At 45.5% G+C, this 18,618-nt stretch overlaps 1 long non-coding RNA gene across 1 annotated transcript in view; it reads right to left on the reverse strand.

Moving 5' to 3' along the window:
- Window positions 1-402: 402 nt before the first annotated feature.
- Window positions 403-18,618, reverse strand: part of LOC139084285 (uncharacterized) — a 37,518-nt gene continuing 19,302 nt past the window's right edge. Inside the window, exons 3-4 of the long non-coding RNA XR_011541664.1 lie at window positions 1,799-1,851; window positions 403-622 (exon numbers count right to left, since the gene is read on the reverse strand). This is a non-coding gene — a long non-coding RNA (uncharacterized lncRNA). The remainder of the gene's footprint in view (window positions 623-1,798; window positions 1,852-18,618) is intronic.

An 18,618-nucleotide genomic window follows, 5' to 3' on the forward strand; every position in this document is an offset into this window, starting at 1 on the left:
CTTTCTAACCTGAGATTCGCTCCTTACCCATCTCTCCCCATTTCTTGAGGCCCTATTGCCCATCTTAGCTTTGGCACTCCCATGACAGCACTGCTATCCTGAAGGGACTCTACCCCACCAGGACATAAGTTCACATCCACCATCAATTGGCATCCAGTGCAGCCCCTGAGGGAAACCACTCTTTTCTAGTTAAGATGACACCCTGGCGTGTAAGTTGTTCCATCTCTAGCCATCATGTACCAGGCATGTCTTGAACTCAGCTTAGGGTATTAAAGTGACACCCCAGTGACAGCCCCAGAACCCCCTCCATTAACTTAGTACCAGACCCAGATTGGGGTTCAATAATGGGTTTTCAGGAGGGGTCATTGCCATATCTTCTCCCCAGGGACAGCTTACATGGTGTGACTTGGATGGTACCAGGCAGACCCACATCCTCCCAAATAGCTCTCTCATACTTCTATTCAGTGCCTGGAACTTCTCCATCAGCCACAGGGAGTCGTGGTGTTGTGGAAGAAAGGACATAGGATTTGAATTGAAAAGATCCACCCATCTTTGATTCCTGGCTCTGTTCTTTGGTCTTTGTGATGTTGGGCAGGTCATTGAGCTTCTGGGCTTCGGTTTACTATAGGAAGTAAATAAAAATAATTTGGAAGGTTTTTGAAAATCCTAAAGCTCTGTGCACCTGTTAATTATCAGTGCTCTTCATTTATTCAGTCCTTGAAGAATTTTTGCCTTCCAGAACCAAGTTTTAATTTCAAATATCCATGGGAGGGGTAAAATTTTATGTATATTAGCTAACATCTTGTAGCTTAGAGATTGAAAATAAGTATCAGAGAATGACCTAGAGTGACATTCTTAGAAAAATTGAGAAGCTGCTGAGATGAGGAAGTGGTCAGCTCTTTCCTCCGAGATTCCATAAATCTCTTATGACCTCCTTCTGTGTCCAATATCCAACAATAGTAAACTGAAGATGCAGGGAATCACCCACTTATATGCAACTTCTGTTTATTTACTTATCTAACAAGTATTCCATAAGAGCCTAGTTTGTGCCAGGCTTTGAGCTACTTGCTGGGAATGCAACAATGAAGAAGTGTGCCTGGTCCCTGCCCTCAGAAAGCAAAGAGTCTGTAGACAGAAACAGGTAACAAGCCAATTACCACATAGCGTGTAAGTGCTTACGTGAGCAAAGTATAGTGTGACATGGGAACACATAGGGGTGTGCATAACCCAGACAGGTGAGGTCAGAGAAGATTTTCTGGAGGAAGGAGCAGAGCAGGCAGAGAGTGGGGTGGGAAAGGGGATGAGAGTTTTCTAGATGGAGTGAACAGTATGGTGAAGTGATTGAAATATGATTTGTATGAGAAGCTGAAAACAGTTCAGTGTGGATGAAGAACAGAGTTCAGGGGAGAGAAAGTTGGAGAGGTAAATGGAATCTGTGTTAACAGGGGTCTGTGTGCTATAGTAAGAAATTTGCCCGTTAGGCAGGAAGCAATAGGTCACAGAGAGGTTTTGTGTAGGAGACTGGCATTCACTATTGCGTGACTCATAGTGTATTAAAATAATTCTTAGTTTGAGTGATTTCCCTGCCCACGTCAACTTGGCTGTGAGTTCCATGAGAACTGGATAATGTCGTATAAATCCCAAGTGCTTGGCATAGAGTAGTCACTATCTTAATGTTAATAGAAATGAATGAAACTTATTGCCTCTTCTTTCCCTTCTGTAACTGCTACTAGAAATAAACCGGCATGAAATTAGAAAGATGGAATTAGAGTTCAGGGTAAACTGGGAGGTGGCTTACCTTGTTGCTTTTCACCAGTTCCACACATTCTTCTATTTTCTCTCCTTCTGGGCCTATAGAAGAAATGAACAGTCTAACACTTCTCAAGCTGATACTTAAATAAGTGTTAGTAAGGTAGCTCCCGCCAGGCCATGAGGTCCTAAGTTAGTTCACAGGGAGCATCACTCCGTCCTCCCATATTTATGGCACACAGAGCTAGTCAGCCTCAGCATCCTTTCCCTCCCAGCATGCACTCATTCTCGACACTTCCCTTCTCAGCAAAGCTTCCTTGGCAGCTATCATCTATTAACCAGAGTTTGCTCTTGAGATGAAATCTATTTGCCATTCAGAGCTAACTGAATTCTGTGAACCTTTCAAGTGAGCTGTAAGATAGAATACGTTTTATTCCAGCAACTATATTAGACAGGATCCATGAACTTTGGTGTGGATGATGCTCATATTATAATATATGATTACGGATTTTCAGACTAAAACAATCGAGCTTCATGTGAAGTTCTGAGGCCCACAGCCTTGAGTAGTTAGCGTCAGAACAAGACAGCTCACTTAAAGTAACTGCTTCCGGGCCGGGTCCTCGATCTCTTCAATGTCTGAAAAAGTCAATTTTGCGTGTAACTCTCTGAGCAGAAACCATAGTAAAACTGAGGAATAATCAAAACTAACGTTATATTGGCTGTAACATCTCACTAGTGCCTACATCATTCAATTTCTTTAAGTTTTGCTTCTGTGGATACTACTCTTCTTTAACTCTCAAAGAGAATACTGGTCTTATACACATTCCTATCTTAACAAAAAAAACCCTATTTCAATAGAAAAATGTCAAGCAATACTTGAATCCTGCATATTTATCTCTGAGACTTTTACTTTTCTTCTCCCCAAAGTCCCCCAGTACATAGTTGTGTACTCTAGTTGTGGGTCCCTCTAGTTGTGCTATGTGGGACACCGCCCCAGCGTGGCCTGATGAGCCGTGCTAGGTCCATGCCCAGGATCCAAACTGGCGAAACCCCGGGCCACCAAAGCAGAGCGCTTGGACTTAACCACTCTGCCCCGGGGCCGGCCCTATCTCTGAAACCTTAGTGATAAATGGCAACAAGTAAACCCCAAAGTTGCCACTATCATTAGGTGACAATGAGCTGAACTGCAGCCATTATCCCCAAGAACATCTGACGAACTTTGCATGACCTTCCCTCATGACCTTCATCTCTTTCTCTCTCTAAGTCTCTTACTCTTTCTGCCCTTCACTACTTTCCATCCTTTTCTCCCTACGTCTCTTACTTGGCTCTCTATCTGTCCCTGCCTCTGTGTATACGCTTCTTTGTGTTGCTCTATCCCTTTCTAACATTTTGCTCCATCCCTTGATCTTCCTGCCTCTACTTTATCCATCTCTCTCTATCTGTGCCTTCCCAGGCCTGTGTTCCCCACCTCCTGGTTGCCCCTCCCTCAAAGGGAGAAAGCCATTAAAGCTGCTCCACATGCCTTCTTCACACTGTCGCATTGCTAACGTTGACTCCTTGCCGCTCTCACTAGAAATAGCTTTTGCCTTTTGTTGCCAAATCAGAATCTTCTCAGCAGTAAAAATGTGGCTTATGAAAGCAAGTGCCTTGTAATTAAATAAATGGGTAATTTCAGTGTTTTTATTTTTATTTTTCTACCCAGGGATTTCTTAGTCACAGGAAGGAACAGATAACAGCACTTTAATTTCTATTGATAGAGAAGAGAAAATAAGTTAGTCTATATTTAGGTTTTATTTGGGTATTTGTGATAATTAATAAGAAGGGAAGGAAACATCTGTCCTAGAAATGGAGAAGATGAGAGGGAACAGGGCAAAAAAAATTGGCTGCATCAGTTAAGACTGCTGGGAGAAGATAAGGTTGGCAAAAATCCTAGCTGAGTTATAGTTTGGAGAAGAGTTAAGGAAAATAGGAGTTTCATCAAATATATCAGAGGATAGAGTGGTCCTGAGGAGGCAGGCCGTGGATAAATGAGACGGTGATGAAGTGTGACCATTATAAACTAATGGACACCTTGAGGGGAGACAGAGCCAAGGAGAAAATGTTGAGATTCCAAATCAGGCTGGAGCATCAGTCCAGCGATGGGACTCCCTGGGTGGGAAGGAAATTAGCCAGTGTGTGCTGTGCACTGCTTACAATCACTCTCCCAGGCCTCTGAGGCAGGAGGGGGATCGGAGAGGCTGCACTGAAGTAAACAGCGACAAGAAGACGTGAGGCAAGCCCGAGAGTCACAGAGCTCGAGCAAAGGAATCAGCAACCAGAGGGAGCGTCTATCAACACTGAGGAGACAGAGGATCTTCAGTGATAAAACCAAAGAGTTTATCTCACGGCAGACAACATTGATAGCTCCTCTTTTCTTCCTTTCTCCCTTCCTCTCTCCTATCTTCCTCTCTGTCCCCCTCTTTCCTTTTCTTCCTCTCCTCCCTCCCTTCATTCCTTCCTCCTCCCTCTCTCTCTCTCCCTCTCTCTCTGTCTCTCACTCTCTGTCTCTCTGTATCTGTCTCTCTCACGTTTCTAAAGAAAAACAAGCGTCCCTTGGTATATAGCATCTTTACCAAAAAAAAAATCATAAGCTCCTTAGATGAGCAGACATTTGTCTCAGGGATTAAGATGTTAGCCAACCTAAAAATAGTTAAACCTCAGATGTGCATGATACAATTTTTCTTACTCAAAATACTTTCACAATATCCCAACATTGCTATGAGATGCTTGGGTAGATATTATTTTATCTCTTGTAAAGCTACACTACATTAAAACATAAGACAGGTAATTAACTTTAGACTTTTGGCATTCTTTGACTATTCAAACTGTTTGTTAAGCTAATTTTCCTAGGTTCCCCTGTGAAGTGCTTTTTGTGTCACATTTTCTTCTATTGTTTTCAGCAGTGAAGTTTTTATCTAGAAAAATATCTAAAACCTTCATACTTGGCAGGAAGCGAAGAGTTCACTTTATTCAATATTTATCTTTTGTACTCTTTTATTATATTTACTTTAGAGAGGTAGTGTGATGTCGTCGGATCAGACATTGGAATCAGAATTCCCAAGTTCAAGTTTGAGATCCACTAATGTTACTGCTATGTAATCCTGGACAAGTCATGTAATCTCTCTGGGTTTCAGTTTCCAACACTGTGCAAAGAAGATTAAGATACCTATCTTACAGGGTTTCTGTGAGGATTAAATTAGCCTGATACAAAATTCCACTTCCAGTACATAGTAAATGCTAAATAAATAGTAAGAATCATTGTTGCCGCTGTTGTTGTTACAGTATTCAATACAGCTTTATAACCTAAGTTTCCTAACTATCAAGCTTATGATTGTTAATTTTGTGTGGAATTATGAGGAAATATTTTGTATCTCTCAAAACCTCCTTTACCTGCAAGCAAGAGAAACCCAACTAAATAGCTTTTAGTCATTCATTCAACAATCACTTCTTGAGCACTTCTCTTTGCCAGGAACTGTTTTAGGTGCTGAGGTTATAGTGATGTGATGTCTCAGGTTTTACAGTGCTTACATTCTAGTACAGAGAGACAAAGTATGAAGAACAAATAAGTAGAGAATAACAGATTATGACAAAATAAATAACATCATATATAGAATATTACTGAGGAATCAAAGATCTCTTAGAGCTGAGGGACAGAGAAAGCTTCTGTGAGGCATTTGAATGATGAAAACGAAGCAGTCATGCAAACATCGTGAGTAGAGATGAGCAGATGCAAAGGCCCTGAGGCAGAGAACAAATTTGACAGTTTCACAGACAGAAGACTTAATGAAGAAGATGAGTTGGAGAGACGGACGGGGCGCAAATCATACAGTCTTGTGAACCATGAGAAGAAGTTTGGGTTTTATTAATTATTGTGGAAGGAGCTGAAGGAAATCAAGCACGGGAGTGACATTATGTCATTCCAGTTCTAAACAGAGTGCTCTATGTGCTGTGTGGAGACTGAGAATGTATTCTAAGTGGCCAAGAGTAAAAGCAATGAAACCAGTTAGGAGGCTATTGTGATAGACCCAGCTGGGAAAAGAGGACATGGAAAGAAGCAGACAGAGAAGAAGTTTATTTTAGGAGTAGAACCAGCAGAATTCGGTGATGGATTGGATGCCAGAGGTGCAAAATAGGGAGGAGTCAACAATGATGCTTAGATTTCTGACCTGAACAGCTGAAAAATGCAATTGGTGGTACCATTAACAAGATGGGGAAGAGTGGGTGAGGGGTGAGAGGGGGAGGGTGTTGTGTTGGATGCATCCAGTCAAAATGACTACGAGGCACCCGAAAGGCATTGTTGGATAGGCAGCCAGATATATAGATATATAGAAGTGCAGATATCAGAGCTAGAGTTATCAATGACATGTCAGCATAAATGGTACTTAAAGTCACGAGTGATGAGATCATCAAGGGAGTGAGCGCAGATGAAGATGAGAAAATGGCTCGGGGCTGAACCTTGAAGATGCCACAATTTAGAAGTCAATTAAAAGAGGAAGATCCAGAAACAAAAGGAAATTCATTAGCTTGATAATGATGCCAGTTCTGGCAAGAGTGGGACTGATCTGAGGGACAACAGGGATGCAGTATCATCAGGGCTTTGTCTTTCTTTGCAATTCTGGGATCTTTCTCTCTCCCTCCCTCAATCTTTCAATTCAGTCCATTTCTATCTGTGGTCTTCATCACAGAATTTTTCTGTTTGAAAGAAACCTAGCCACAGGCAGCTCTGAATTTCATGTTTGCAATGCTACAGAAAAGGAAAAATCTTCCTCCCAACTCCAGTTTGAGATATCCTAAGGAAGATCCCTGATTGGCGTGGCATGGGTCACAAGCCCACCCCTTGAACCAATCACAGGCCAGGAGAGCAGAGCAGCATTATTGGCTGGTCCAGCCTGGTTACATGCTCCCTGGAGTCTACTATGGACTTTTTTCCTGGAAGAGTGTAGCACATTTGTGGTTACTGATGGAATCATTGAGCTAGGAAGCTTTTTCAATTTGGATCTGCTTCTTAACTTAACTTGATGTATCTGTCTATATATCCAAATATGGTATGACATGATGGCCTGCGTTTTAGTTCTTCTGCTTGTTTGATATCTTTAATCAAGTTTAAATAAATAAATTCGCTCTTATCTAAAGTTGAGACTGATGTGCTCAACATTATACTGGGAAGTAATGTGAGCCATGAAAAAAAGAAAGAGAAAAAGAAAACCAGACAGTGAACCATCTGATTCCAGGGGCAATATGTTCACGGCGAAGACACAGTGAAGCTGGGCTTCCTGGTCCAGGGGTTCCTCGCTGCAGATCAGCATCTCGCAGGGAAGATTAGATGACCGCTTCCACCGCATTCTGCCTCCCAGGGTTCTCCCTCCTGTGATAGACAGAGTTAAGGCCAGAGGCAGGGCCAGCTGGCCCTTGCCAGTTATTCTGGATTGGCTACCTTGCAACCCCCTCGGTAATTGCCTTTCTGACTCCAGTCTGGGTCTGTTCCCAATTTTGTTTTGATTCACTATGCAGGAAGAAAATGGAAGAATTTACTTCTAAACCCACACATTTCAGAGGGCTAAGAAAAAGTGATAACCCAAATTTGTTAACCAAAAAATGAGGATGTGAATAGCACATTGCATAATGGTGACTTAGTTGGCCTGTTTAAGATGCACGTTTCAGTCCCTCTTTATAGCTACTACAGTAGAGGGCAATTTCAGGGTTATCCGAAAGGCTATCCATGCAATGCACCTGATTGCAGCCTGCAATCTCTAAGACTCTTCAGTCGGGTTGTTAAAAGAGACCCCCTAAGTGACCCCAAGAATATCACCAAAGAAAATTCATTACATGTCAGGGAAGATTTCTGAACGCCCCCACTCCCCATGCTCCATACCCACATGATCTGGTCTGGAGAGTCTGGCCTCAAGGTTAAGAGATTTGCTCTGGAATTTACGAAGGTCTATGGTTCTGCCCCTTTATAACCTTCACTCAGAAAGCCATGTTATCAGCTCCAGCAAGATCCTGGGGTCTGGAGCCTCGTCTTAAAAGACTGCAAAATCAAACCTCTCCCTGCTAAGAGGCAGAAGAGGGCAACACTAATAGGGACAATTAACTTCCCATTCACTGTGGGCTGGCTGTTCCTCATACTGCAATCGTGTTTAGGAAGACCCCAGAGGCTGGTTTTGTTTTGTTTGTTTGTTTGTTTTGGTTTTTGATGTTCTTTCTTTTCTTTTGTTTTTAGTTAGCATATTTAGGTTGTCACTTTTCATTTGCCCCTGAAAACATTCCATCTGAGAAGGAAATCTTCACTTTCGTCTACATGGTAGACTCGAGATGAAGAATAGGAACCAGCTCAGATAGGGGTCGGCAAGGCAATTGCTGAGTAAGTTGCTATGTGGCACTTTCTTCTTCTTTCACAGAGAGTTTGATACTGTTGTGGCCTTGTAAGAAAATCCTCTGGACCCTGGGACATGGCTTCCTGAGCAAAGGCTTCAAGTGGAGAGAACCACAGACCTTGGCAACCTCTGCACCCTGTAGTCCACAGTCTCAAGACCTGGCCGATTACATCCATGGACGCCAAAGAAATTTGAAGATGTGATTTCCCCTAAGAAACTCTCAAGGGATGTTTTCACTCTAGAACATGTCTCTACCTTTTTCCCCTTTGGAATGGGAGCCCAAGGAACACGTCGCTCTCCTGGCTGCTGAGGAGATAGTGGGATCACGTATAATCGGGACTGTCTCCTTAGGTGTAAGATGAGACGAAGCTTTCTCAATAGATTCCCAGGGGTCTCTTCCATAGGCCAAATCAGAATCCTTGGGTTACCTTTTGGGACCACCAGGAATTAAAAAAAGGGGAGACCTCTTCTCCAAAATCTTCACCATTGTGATCATGAAGAGAAGAAAATAGGCAAATACCAGACGCAGGCATGCAAGGTGCATGGAGCTAAGCGAGCAGACAGGCAGTACAGATCCTACCCCTGGGCTGGAATTCAGGCAGGACTCCAGTCTGCACATTGAGGTCCGACAAGGGTACGCCCCCTACCTAGAGGTGCTGAGAGGGACACAGGGTAACAGGCACCCAAACTGAGGGCACAAAGAAAGGCCAGGCTGGAAGGCATTGCCTTCATTCGAGTGGCTAACCACAAGGCTGCAGAGTGAAGCTTGCCTGGGGCGCCTCCTCAGTTCTTTCCTTATTGCCTCCGTGACCTTGAGAAAGTCACTCTACCTCCCTAGGCTTCCGTTTCCGCATCTGTAAACTCAGGGTAATACTATCAACTTTAGGGAACTGCTGTTGGAATAAAATAATCTGTAACACGCTTAGCACAGTATCTGGCACACAGCCAACACTTGACACATGATAGCCATGATTATCACAAAAATAAGTAGAAGGCAGTTTAGTCAGAAAAAGGACACAAGCAAAGAACCACATTATCCAGATTAGCATTGAGAGAAAATTGATTTTTAATCCCACACAGTTGGGCTTGAGCTCGTTGAATCTCTCCGGCCCGAGGCCAGGATTAGTCGGAGCACCCTGGAGCAGAACTGAGTCCAGAGGGGAGGATCAAGTGGCCCCAGCTGGGGATGAAGGAGCACAGCAGAGGCTGGAGCCAGGCTGGGCCTGACAGAAGCTGAGCCGTCTTTGAGTAGGTAATGGGACATCATGTGGAAAAGGGATAAAACTTGTTCTCATTTTTTTCCAAGAGCCTAAGTAAAGAGGCAAATTACAGTTCAAAATAAGAACTTTCTAATAATTAGAATTATTTTAAACACGGAGCAGGTAGCACTGGAAGGGGCAAGCTCATCTTTTCAGAAGGGGTCAGTCAAAAGATGGACAGACAGATGTTCTAACAGAAGACTCAGGTTTGAAGATTGGCCTAGTCAACTTCCAAGATGCTGTGGAAGATGGAGATGCTAAGGTACCGTGCTCTGTTGGAATTATGCTGACTTTTGAGCAAAAAGCTAGGAAATTGCCAGCAAAGTTTCAGGAATTAGCTCTACTCTGGTACATTTTGGCACCCTTGAGAGAATCACATTTTCCAGGGGTTACTGGAGATGGTGGCATTTCTGCAGGGCTGTTGGCTTCCCAATGACACTGTGATGTTTCTGATCTTTGCAAAAAATGGGGTCGTGGTGGTGCTGGGAATTGGGGGATTGGGGAGAGGTGGCAAGAGAAGAGAAAATGGGAAAAAATAGATGCACCACAAAACCTGCAATTAGTTTGTACCATGCTATTTCCATAAAGTAGACCACACACTTGAGATCTGAAAGGTAATCATCTGAGATACCAGAGCCTGACTATAAATAGCCAAGCTCCCAACCTTGGGGCTGCACCCAGGGGAGAGGGGCCGGCAGAGAGGTACCCTGCTGGGGCCCTGGGGGCCAAGGACATCCTCCCTCCCTCAACTCATCCTTATTAATGCCAACTCCCAGGACCACAGAGCATCTGAAGAGCTATTTATGCCCAGCTCAACTCTAATAGCTGCATTCATCCCAGGAAAGCCTACTGCAGGAAGAAAACTGCGCTAGAAAAAGCTGCTGTGCCCACCCAGTGGTTAGAATCAAAAAGGTATAATCACAGGTTCTGCCCAGGAGATGCCACGAGAAGCGCCCTCCAGCGGCTCCCTCCTTGTCCAAGTTTTGTCTGGGTCGCTCTTCAGGGAGCTGCTCCCGGCTTCCTCCCAGCAAATCAGACAGCTCATCTCTCTGCCACTTCGCCAGGAGGCCTGAAGAGAGACCAGGCCAGACTGGGTTTGCAAACAGATGCTTGAGATTCTCCAAACACACACCCCTTGGAACAGACTCATCACCTGATGGCATGTGCGAGCTGCAGCTCAAGCCAAGGCTGGGTGCTCTGGGTCTTTTTCACGGCTCAGCGGCTTTCTCACCTGTGTGTGTGCGTTAACGCATGTGCACGTGTGGGGTGAGGTGTGTTTGGGGGAGTGAATCCTTCTGTGTGCCTAGTTGAGTCCCTGGGCTCCACTTACAATATATCTCGCACATACATGATATGCAATTATTTGTCAAGTGTTATCAATGTTGTGATGAATAAAACACATTTTCTACTATGGCTTTTTGTCATTACACGGTTTTTTGATGAACAGATAACTCGAAGAAAAACTACTTTGATGTGGGAGATTTCAAAGGATTTTTAGCATTCAAAACAAGCAAAAACATTGGGAACCACTGCTTTACTAAGCAAAGGTTCACACGAAACCATTATAATGCCACTATTTTATGCTGCGACATTTCAGAAACTTGATTTAAAAATTAAACTTGCAGTTTGCAAAATTAACAAATAAATTGTGCAAAGAGATCCTCGCCCCGTTCTTGCCTCTCAGTCTGTCCTTGACGTGAGTTCCATTTCCAGCCCACAGCACACGGCTGGCCACGGAGCAGGTATTGAGTTAATGCTCACTCTCTCCCTGAGCCTCAGCCTATCCCAGGTCCCTGGGCCATCTCTAACTTCAGTTTTTCTGATTCCTGTAAACACTGGAAGCCACCCAGTTAAGATCAAATGTGGCTCCAGGAAGAACCAAATCTTGCCCCAAGCTCCCCATCCCTCTGAACATTTCAATCGTCTTAACGGTTTGATGACAGAGACAGAAGGTTCAAGGGATCTGGTTTAGGTCCCTTTCATTGAAATCATCCCTCTACACAGTGGGAGGGGGGTACATTGCAAAACGTATAGGCTCTGGAACAGAAAAATGTGCATGCCCATCCAGACTCTGTCCGTTGTTAGCAATAATCCACCTTAGGCAAGTCACTGAGGCTTTGTTTACTCATCTATGAGACACACCCACTGCAGGGTGGGGTGTAGTAAGGATTCCTTTTCCTATACTCTTCTCCCCCCAATATTTTTTCCTTGGAGATTGGCCCTGAGCTAACATCTGTTGCCAATCTTCCTCTTTTTTTCCTCCCCAAAGCCACAGTACATATTTGTATACCCTAGTTGCAAGTCCTTCTGGTTCTTTTACGTGGGATGCTGCCACAGCATGGCTTAATGAGCAGTGTGTAGGTCTGTCCCCAGGATCTGAAATGGTGAACCCTGGGCTGCTGAAGCAGAATGCGCAAACCTAACCATTATGCAACCTGGCCAGCCCCATGTTCTCCCAAAATTTGATGAGTCTTTTTTGGACTCCAAAGTACTTTTAGGACAGAAAATGTGGTCCTTACCCTTAAGAAATTTCTAGTGCAATTGGATGAGTGATCCATGCAGGGCTGGCTTCCAGGGTCTGCAAACTGTGTAGTTACACAGGGTCCTGCACTCATAAGGGCCCCACGCGTGGTTTAATGCTCTGCTGTTGCTGTCTCGAAATTCTTAATAACTTTTGAACAAGGGGCCCCTTGTTTTAGTTTTGCACTGGGTCCCACAAGTTATGTAGCCAGTCCTGGATATACGCATGCATAACACACTTCAACAACAGACATGGAAATGTCTTGTCAGCATAAGCCAAGGACACATTGGAATGCTGATGGAATGCAACGTCAAAGACATTTTCCTGGAATTGAGCAGAATAGGCAGGCAAGGAATGGAAGGACTCAAGAATAATCAATCCAAAACATTTCTTATGACTGTTTTAACCCAACAAAAAAAGGGCCCTTCTGCTTCAGGTAGTCCTGGATCGGAGAAATAATGGGCCCTCTGAGCAGGCTGGGCCCCCAGTTTCACAGGCTAAGTGTGCTCGTTTGAAACTGTTAGAAATCTTGGCTTAAGGAAGTGGCCTCCACGGCTTCATTCTAAGACCCAAAGGTTCTGCGATACCTCACTTTGCTTTTAATTTCTCTAAAATCGCCTAAATTGATGAAATACCTGCAGGTTTCTGCTCCTTTCCACCTGACATGGCCACCTCTACCCTGCCCTTCTACTCAAGCTGTTTCCTTCTAAGAAACATGCCTCTTTTTTCCTTCTGCTCATATTTAAATCGTGGCTTTGCAACTTACTAGCCGTGTGTGTGACTTTGGGCAAGTCACTCGAACTCTCTGTGCTGCAGTTTCCTTATTCAGAAAATGAGGATAATAATAGAGCCTATCTCATAAGGTTGTTGTGTGAATTAAAGAAGTTCATACGTATAAAGGAGTTGGAATCGTGCCTACCACATAGTAAAAGCTCCATAAATGTTCATAATTGTTGTTATTACCAGCTCTCGCTCCCATGTAGCCCATCTAATCTGTCATTAAGCCCTAAAGTTTCCACCGCTGAACCTGCTCCCTTCCCACTGCCATCACTTTATCCCAGACCATGTCTTCTCTTTCCTGAACTCTGCGGCAGCCTCTGAACTGAGCCCCGAGCTCTAATCTCGCCCTCCCCACCTTGCCTAGCATCACTCCTGGCATGTGGTAGGCGCTCAATACATGTTGAATCAGTCACTGAATGAATGAATGATGGATGAAAGGGAGCAGTAGAGTGATGGCTCTAAGGTACAAATCGGACCACCTCGCTCTGTGCCGCGGAACCTCCTCAATGCTCAGGGTGAACTCCAAACTCCCGGACTGAGGCCTTCTTGACCTGGCCTCTGCTCCGTCCTTACACTTCCCTCTCACTCCAGCCTCTCGGCCTGCACGTCCCAGCTCCTCCCCTGCCGCCTTGCCCCTCTGTCCCTCTTCTCAGAACTGCTGTCTCTCTCTTGGGTCCTTGCTTGCGGGGCGGGCGTCTCCTTCTCCCTGCTGCCCCACCCCTCCCTCTTCCTGCATCCCTGCTCATCTCCATAAGTGAGCTTAGAATCCCCAGGGCTGTATCTAGAGCCCCTGCTGCACATTCCCAGAGCTCACGTGACTAAACCCCTCTTATCCCTATTCTCCTATTTCTCTTTTCCTTGTCAGCCTCTTCCACTAGAATTGAAACTCCTCAACAGTAAAGACTGTGCCTTGTTCATCTTCCTATTTTCAGTATCCATCACAGTTCCTGATAGAGAGTAGACGTCTAGCAAACGATGGTAAGTTTATCACATTAATGTTGCACTGTGATTCCTTTATTTCCATTTCCGCCCTTCCTCTAGACTGTGAGCCCATCAAGAGTAGGAACCATGACTTCTCCTTACTTACTTCTGTATCCCCAGCGTCTAGTGTGGCCGGACCTGGGGTAGACACTCAATGCATATTTTTTTGAATAAATGAATGACTTTTAGATTTTTAAATTTGCATCTATCAATCCACAAATATTTATTATGTGTCTTTCCCACGCAAGAGATCCTATTAGCATAAATTGCCAGACAAGACACAATGACAGGCTGGAGGAAAGGAGATTCCAGGCTGGGAAAACAGCATGGAGACAGATGGGGAGCTATAAAAGAGCACAGAGCTTTGGGGGGACGGTAGCAAGGCAGTTAAGGTGGGTGGAGTGAGACATAAGATTGAAAACAGACTTGGACTCCAATCCATACGCAATAGGGAGCCATCACAAGTTCTTGAGGATGGCACAGATGAGAAACAGGCTAGGTTTAGGAATAGAAACCCCAGAAGCAGAGAGAAGAGTGGCTTGGAGTGGCCTGAGATTTCAGGCAGGGAGACCAGGCAGAGGCCAGGGCAGCAGTTACAGACAGACACTGTGAAAACCGGGAAGGAGGGAGATGGACTCGAGGGAGCAGCAGAGATTGAGCTTCCGGGCCATGTGCACACTGGGCTCGGGGCAGTGAGTAAGGATGGCAAACCTGCAGATGGCTTGGATCTAATCTTGGGGACTGAGAGGATGGCCACATTGTCACTTAGGAGGAAGAGCAAGTTGACTGTGGTGGAGGGGAAGCTTGCATGTGCTGTTGGGGAGCAGGTAATGAGCTCGCCCTTGGATGTAGCATTGGGGCGGGGGATGTGCAGCTTCGGATGGAGTATCGTGTGGTAGGCAGCTGGAAACCAGGCTCCAGAGGGAGGCGTGGGGTTGGTGAAGCTGCAGAGAGCAGTGAAATGTGGCGCCGGAGCCTGGTGCTTACATCTCAGGCAAGGGATGTGGTGGAGGTCGCAGGGCTAGAAGGGGATGCAGGCAGACCGCGGGCTCTCTGCCCCAGCCTTTCAGGGTAATGTTCACAAAATGTAATCGTTAGTGAACAGTGTTGGGAACCACCGAACTACAAAACCTGACATTTCTGAGTTGCGGGCAGGCAAGTGAGGGGGTTCCCAAGAACAGGCTGGGACCTCTGCAGCTTCCTTCAAATCCTAATTGAAATGCGACGTGGAAGACACTTCCACCCTGTAGAGGAGCCAGGATGCGATGGGAGAGCTGAGGAGAGAGTTCAGAACAGTGGCATCAATACCCTCCTGTCCAAAGACGTTCCGCCCTGGGTTTAGGGGAAGAGCCTGGGTGAGCAGGGTTGCTGGGGAAGGAGCGGGAGAAGGAAAGACAGGAGAACAGGACGGGGTTAGTGGGGTTGCAGTAATTTTTTTTTTTTCTTTTCGCATAGCACATAGGAGGTAAGAAAGTCAAGGATTTCTGTCAATTGCGAGAGCTTCTGCAGCAACGGAGATGTCAGCTCAGGAGCCAAACTGCCATTTCTGCTTTAATTGGAGCTTCTCCGTGAAGGTTGGGGAAGGGATGCAAGAGAGCGGCAGTGGAGAGAGGGAGAGAGAAAGAGTCAGCAACTGAGAAAGAGATAAAGACACAGCAGAGTGAGAAAATGAGACAAAGAGATCTTAGGCAGAAGGAAAAACCCTCTAAATAGGCTCACAACTTCCAACGGAGGATGCTGACCCTATTCCCATCTCGGAGGAGCATAGAAGCACCATTTCTCAGGTCTTTTGGATTCTACAGACAAAATCATTCCAAGACATTATTCTTCTGAGTAGGAAAACTAAAACAAATAAGCTTCCCATCTAGCATTACGATCATTTCACAACAGAGTGGTCATTTTAATATCCACAATATGGTTTATCCTTTCAGTCTTTTCTGTTGACTGGGGCTACCAAGAGGTGTGGCGTTCCCAAGTGATCCCCCAGGCTCTTGATACTTCCTGGGTTATTCGGGAGATAAATGTGGTTCCCCTGTCATTAAAGCAGTTCCAGTCAGCTTCTCTACCAGGTCAGCCTGCTGGCTGGACGAGGGGCAGAGAGGCCCCCACACAGAATGGGGCACCCCCTCCACGTGGGTGCACACCCCTCTGTACCAGGGTGAGAAATGAGCAAGGGGAGGGGTCTGGAGTTTATTAATTTTCTCTTCCTTCTTTATCATTTATTAAAAAAGTTAAAAAAAAAAATCCTTTTTCATTTTTCTCCGGTGCCCTGACTCCTCGTCAAGCCCATGGTTCTTGAGGCTTCGTGGAAAGCTCAGCCCACGGAAAGCCAGGGCCTATATATCCAATAAAGCATAATCCTCCTGCAGGCTCGTCAGCTTTACAGTAGCCGATGGAGCAGCCGGCCCAGTCCCGGCTGCCGCCACCCTGCCCAGGGCCTTAACCCGGAGGTTTCCTGAGAAACTGAGAGGTGGAAGGAGATTAAATGAGGTCATAAGGAGAAGGAAGCAATGCATGCGTGTGCATGTGCATGCATGAGAGAGAGAGACTACAGATTGGACGTTCTGTAAGGAACGGGGGAGAGAAGAGAAAAGGAGATAAGAAATAGGATAGAGAGGGTGAAGAAAGGGTATGCAGAGTTAGCATTTGAGTGTGCACAATGTTTGTTTCTGCTGCCTCGTCTCCTCCCAAATATTCATAAACACACTAAAATAGAGCTTGAAAGAAGCTTTTAGAAATCAACAAATTCAACTCTCATTTTACAGACGCTCAAAGAAGTTAAGTACCTCACTTACGGTTAGAGAACATGTAGCTTGAGCTTCGGATTTGAACCTGGATCTCTTGACTTTATTTTCTGTGCCCTCAGAGCCCAGTATGATTGTTTCCGTGGTTTGACTTGTAGGTATGGAATAGTAAGTACCACCTGGTGCTTACCGTGTGCCAAGTACTGCCTAAGTACTTTACGTAGGGTACTTCTTTCTTGACTTGACGACAACCCTAAAAGGCAGATACTATTATTGTTTGCATTTCTGAGTTGAAGAAAAAGCACAGAGGGGTCAAGTCATCTGCACAATGCTGCACAGCAGGTAAGTGGTAGAACTGAAATGCAAACCCGGGCAATCTGATTCAAGTGTTTATTTTTACCACTCTGCTAAGCCACCTCTCAATAATAAATTAAAAGGAAGGTGGACAAAGTCCATGCAGTTATTCTCATCAAAAGGCCAAGGATAGACCACTCCATTTCCAGCATGCCAAAGCCCCTGAAATATGATGGTAGAGAGATAACAGAGAGAACTTTTCCTCACTCATTTGCCTCCCTCTAGATTATAGGTCCTCACTGTTGTTCAGCTGGAAGGCTGGTTTGTGGCTTCCTTCTCCACTGCACTGTTGACAAGCCAAGCTGCATGCAGGGTACAAGTTGTCTTCACGAACACTCTGAAAAGCATGGATTGAGCACCTACCCTGCCGCAGGCACAGAGCGGGGTGGGGTCCTCCTCAAGATGGACCCAGTAGAGACCCTTTCCTCAAGGATCACTTAGTCTCTTAGGGGAGCTAAGTATGTACACAAATGACAGAACCACAAGCTGGAGAGCATAAGTCATACCAAGAAATACACTGATGTATTTGCTCAGAGAATTCAGGGGAGCCAGAGATGGCTTTGGGATGCAGCACCCGGAAGACTTCCTGCAGGAGGTGAGCATTGATCTGGTCCTCAAGGAGTCAACAGAATTTGGCTATACAAAGATGGCAAGGAGCTAAAATGGCATTCACGGTAGAAGGAATGCCAGTGCAAAGGCTTAGAATCAAAAAAAGTAGAGAGAGTCTCAAGCAGCTTCCAGGCACGGGCAGAACTTCTCTTGGATGGGAATAGTCAACCCCACAGAACATCTTCCACTTCCTCCCAGTCAGACGACCTCTTGGTTCCAGGCCCTGCACAAACAGGCCATGGGGAGGCACGCTCTGCTCAGAGGGCCAGCGTTTTACCGAGCATGTGCTAACACTTCCTGTGAGTTCCCTCCTGTAAACTTCGCAGCCACCCTGTGCAATAAGTACTATCATTAGCTTCACTTTACAGACAGGAGATGGAAGCCAGAAAGGTTAAGCAGCTTAGCAAAGACGCACAGCTAGCAAGGGGTGAGGCTGGGACTGCCCAAGGCAGCCCGAAGGAGCCCGCTCTTGAGACCACTGGGCCTTGTGCCACCTGTGTGGTCTTTGGACACTGGTTCCCAGAGAGCAGGCACTCAGGAGGGGGTTCAGTCCTGTCCTCACCTGGGAACTAGGTTGCAGCTAAATGATAGCAGTGAGGAAGCGGCCGTGGACTGCCCGCAGGGCTGGGAAACCTGGGATCAAGCACCTACTGCAGGAAGCTGTGAAGTGTGTTTGTGTGTTAATAACACTGTTCCTGAGGGTTTCTGGGGACCGCAGAGCGCTCATTCCAGCAAACGTAACTTGCTTAAGGTGCAGATAACCTGTAGAGCTCTAGTTACACATATAAATGCATCGATCGGCAGGAAGTCTATGTCCATTTCTAAACAATGTCTAACATCTTAGAACTCTAACGTAAATTTCTAATAAAATTATAGATGCCACCGTGGTGTCTCAGTCCTTTAGGGCTCACTCCCTCTCTCCTCCTCCCCTCTCCACACTCCTTTCTTCCTCTCTCCTTCTCCCTTCCCTCCTTTCTTCTGCTACCTCCGTCTTATTATTTGCTGCTAGGAAATCATTCAAAGGCCCCCCGACAGCATTTAAAGGGAAACTTCAGACTTGCAAATTCCAGACCCAATTCCAGAATTAAACTAAGGGGCCCAGGTCTTCCACAGCTCAAGGACTGCTGACCATCCAAGCACATGTCCTGTTTCTTTTCTGCATCTTATTGACTTAAAAGGAAAGAGACAGTATCAGGGGGTGGCCAAGG

This window comes from Equus przewalskii, chromosome 6, assembly GCF_037783145.1.
Source record: "Equus przewalskii isolate Varuska chromosome 6, EquPr2, whole genome shotgun sequence".
Lineage (NCBI taxonomy): Eukaryota > Metazoa > Chordata > Mammalia > Perissodactyla > Equidae > Equus > Equus przewalskii.